Consider the following 4,438-nt stretch of genomic DNA (forward strand, 5'->3'; position numbering starts at 1 on the left):
GAAAATAAATTATATATTACTAAACTAAAAAGTCTAACTGTAATGGAATTGACCTCTATAGGGAGTAGACTAACTCTCTAAAGGAAATTAAATAGGAGATAAATCATATTTTTCAAGTCATAAGGAAGCATATTAGTAGCTGAAATCACTCCATAGCTTCTGAGTAAAATTAACACAAATGACAAAAGTGAAAGTTTTCGTTCTAAACATGATCCCTTGGGCAATTGTGTTTCAAGTTTATTATTCATACACTCAGGGGAAAATATAAACAGTGGATATTTACTGAAACCACTTAGATATTTTTTCAAACCTCTTAGAAGTTGCCCCAGTCAAGAAAATTAATAAATATGTTTTGAACACAAGAATATTTTTTCAATGACACCAAACTTTTGATTTAGTTGGCCGACCTCCCTGAGAATATATACAGTCTTCTAGGAGATTTAACTATGTGAACAGAGCAAGTAGAAAACTTCTTACATGTCAAGAAATCACAGTACATAAAACACCAATAGTTGGAGAGAAGTGCATTTTATAAAACCTCCATGTAACAGAAGCTAATCTGTGAGTAGCAGGTTTATATGTTAGGACCACGAGTTCATTTTTTAATTTATTTTCTTTATAACTTAGTGTTTATTTTCAATAAATATCTTATCTAAATACTATCTGAAATAGTTTCTAAAATTTGCATTTTTTTATTTGTTTTACACATTGACTAACAATGGTTAATAAAATCAATTACTGAGAAGTAGTTCTGGCATAGAGTTGTGGAAAGTTAAATAATTTCCATACCTAGCTGTTATTTTCAGCTGAATATTTAGCACATGCATACATCATTTACATGTGTGCTCATATATGTATATTCTATACGTATTTTCTTATCAATTTTCCTCAGATGCCTTTCTCTTAAGAATCGTTTTTTCAAATGATGTCATACTCTTCCAAAAGCATTAGTGTTATTGATAGGCTGACAGGCATTATTAATGCCCAGAATAGCTCCAGAGATTTGAAAATATTTTAGCACTGAGGTCTCCTATGCTGTATCTTTCTACTCTCAGAAGTTATGCCAGGAGCAGGCATGGTATACCTGCATGGCCATAGCCAAAGATTTTCTCCATAGACTCTACTGTTCAGAATAAATTCTATATTTATAAAGATTCTGATTGGTTATAATTGTGGGCTGGGGGAAAATGTTCAAACCCAAGTAAGGTAGTTATTTTTTCTGTGACCTGTGTCTGTAGCCAGCAAGCCCCAACTCTGGCCAACTAGTTGGTCATAAGTGGGGTCTTGGCAAAAGATGTGGCTGAACCATTGTAAATTCATTCTCACTGTCAGCAAAATCTGGGAACACATGTCCCACAGATGGTAGGCCAGAGCCACTTTGAATATAAAATAGAATACACTTAAAGTCATCTCTTTATTACAAATAGATGGGCCTATTGAGCCCAGAATTCAGTTTTCTACCACATCATCAACTAGTGCCAGCCACCATTCAAGCACAGTTGCTATCTAGGATTACAAAGTCTGTGGACTTTTATAATGTCACTAAAAGAAATGACTTGCAGAACTAATCAGTGAAAACTTTTAGTCTTAATTCTCTCCATATCAGCTGGCTTCCTCATATTTCCATTCTCGAAGTTTAATGATAATCACAGGCAGTTTGATTATTCTAAAAGTACTTCATTTTTAAAGTATCTAAATACTGAAATTTGGGAGCTGAATTAAATAAATCAATGAACTGTTATTATTAGCTTCTCTGAAATTTCCTCCTCCCAAAAAATAATTTTCTTACTTAAGTAATTTGGCCTATACTTTATTTATATTTTTCTAATGTTAAACTTATCTGTTACAGTACCCTTTAAAATTGTCTTGAATTAAAATAAAATGTTTTAACACTTTAGTTAAAATCAAATTAATAAAAATGATTGTTGTGCTTGCTTTGGCAGCACATATACCAAAATTGGAACGATACAGAGAAGATTAGCATGGCTCCTGCACAAAAATGACACACAAATTCATGAAGCATTCCATATTTTTAATAAAGGCCATATAGGACAAAACCTCAGCCAACATTATACTTAATAGTGAAAAACTAAAAACCTTTCCTCTAAGATCAGGAACAAGACAAGCCTGTCCACTATTATCGCTGTTATTCAATATAATGTTGGAGGTCCTAGCAAGTGCAATCAGGTAAGAGAAAAGAATTAAAGGCATCCAAATAGGAAATGAAGAAGTCAAACTATCGCTATTTGCAGATGACATTATTCTCTATATAGAAAACCCTAAAGACTCCACAAGAACACAGCTAGAAATAATGAGTAAATACAGTAAAGTTCCTGGACACAAAATCAATGTTCAAAAATCCATAGTGTTTCTATACTCTAATAAATTCTATACGAATTTTTAAAAAAGGAAGTGGGAAAAATAATTCCTTTTGCAAATGCAACAAAAAGAATAAAATACCTAGGACTAAACCTAACGATACATGTGAAGGACCTATATGATGAAAACTATAAGACTCTATTAAAAGAAATTGAAGAAAATACAAAGAAATGGAAAGATATTCTGTATTCTAGGATTGGAAAAATAAATATAGGTAAAATGACCTTACTACCTAAAGCATTTAATGCAATCTCCATCAAAATCCCAATGGCACTCTTTAAAGAAATAGAAGAAAGAATTATCTAATCTGTATGGAAGCACAAAAGACCCTGAATTGCCAAAGCCATTCTGAGAAAAAAGAACGAGGTGGGGGGCATCACTCTGCTCGACTTCAAATTATGCTACAAAGGGACAATAATCAAAACGACATGCTATCAGCAGCAAAACAGACACAGGGACCAGTGGAACAGAATCGAGAGTCCAGAAGTAAACCCATATTTACATGGGCAAATAATTTTCTACAAAAGAGCCAAAAACGTACAGTGGAGAAAGGAAAGCCTCTTCAATAAATGATACTGGGAAAACTGGAAAGCCACCTGCAAAAGAATGAAACAGGACTGTTGTCTTTCACCACACACCAAAATTAACTCAAAAAGGATTAGGACCTGAATATAAGACATGAAAAAATAAATTACATAGAAGAAAACATAGGAACTAAACTCATGGACCTTATACTTAAAGAGGATTTTATGAATTTGACCTTAAAGGCAAGGGAAGAAAAAGCAAAAATAAATGAATGGGACTATATCAATCTAAAAGCTCTGCACAGCAAAAGAAACCATCAACAAGGTAAAGAGACAACCATCTGGATGGGAAAATATATTTTCAATGTCTCTGATAGGGCCTGATATCCAAAATATACAAAGAACTCATACAACTCAGTAACAGCAACAATAACAAAAACAAATAATCCAATCAAAAAGTGGGCAGAGGATCTGAACAGATACTTCTCCCAAGACGACATACAAATGGCAAATAAACATATGAATTAGCTCAACATTGCTAGCTATTAGGGAAATGCAAATCAAAACCACAATGAGATACCATCTCACACCTGTTAGAATAAATGTTATCAACAGGACAATAACAACGAGTGTTGGAGAGGATGAGGAGAAAAAGGAACCCTCATACACTGCTGGCAGGACTGCGAATTGGTACAGCCACAATGGAAAACAGTATGGAGGTTCCTCAAAAAACTAAAAATCAATGTACCATGTGATCCAGCAATCTCTCTATTGGATATTTACCCCAAAGACTTGAAAACTCATATCCAAAAAGACATTTGCACATCGATGTTCTTAGCAGCATTATTCACAGTGGCCAGGACATGGAAGTAACCGAAGTGTCCTACAACAGATGATTGGCTAAAGAAGCTGTGGTACATATATACAATGGAATATTACTCAGCCATAAGAATAGATGAAATACTGCCATTTGCGACAATCTGGATGGACCTTGAGATTATCATGCTAGCAAAATAAGCCACAGAGAAAAAGTTGAAAATCACATGATATCACTTATATGTGAGATATAAACCTAAAAGCAACACACATACATGACAAACAAACAGAGACTCATGGATATGGACAATAGACTAATAGTTACCAGATGGTAGGGGAGGCAGGGGGAGGGGAGAGGTAGATGGGGTAAAGGATGTCAAATACGTGGTGACAGAAAGAAATCTAACTATGGGAGAGGAACACACAATGCAATATATATGTGCCTTAGTGTTGAATTGAAACTTATTGGATTTTATTAACCAATATCACCATAATTTAAAATTTTTTTTGAAAAAATTAGTTTAAAAATTAATAATAAATAAATAATATAAAAAAGTAAAATAAAAAAATGATTTTCAATTTAATGAAGAACTTCCTCTCCAATAAACTCAGAAAAAAATATTCTAATTTTCCAAAACTCTACCACATTTGAACAAAATGTTTTTGTTTTTATATGGCTTGCAAAAAAATGTATCTTTCCAATATTAGTGTATACTTTA

General features: G+C 33.2%; 1 non-coding gene across 1 annotated transcript; it reads left to right on the forward strand.

Moving 5' to 3' along the window:
* The first annotated feature begins 1,927 nt into the window (after positions 1–1,927).
* LOC112474643 lies at positions 1,928–2,034 on the forward strand. Its single transcript, XR_003044503.1, has one exon. It is a non-coding gene; the product is annotated as a U6 spliceosomal RNA (small nuclear RNA).
* Positions 2,035–4,438: the final 2,404 nt, after the last annotated feature.

This window comes from Pteropus alecto, unplaced genomic scaffold (genome assembly GCF_000325575.1).
Source record: "Pteropus alecto unplaced genomic scaffold, ASM32557v1 scaffold7, whole genome shotgun sequence".
Lineage (NCBI taxonomy): Eukaryota > Metazoa > Chordata > Mammalia > Chiroptera > Pteropodidae > Pteropus > Pteropus alecto.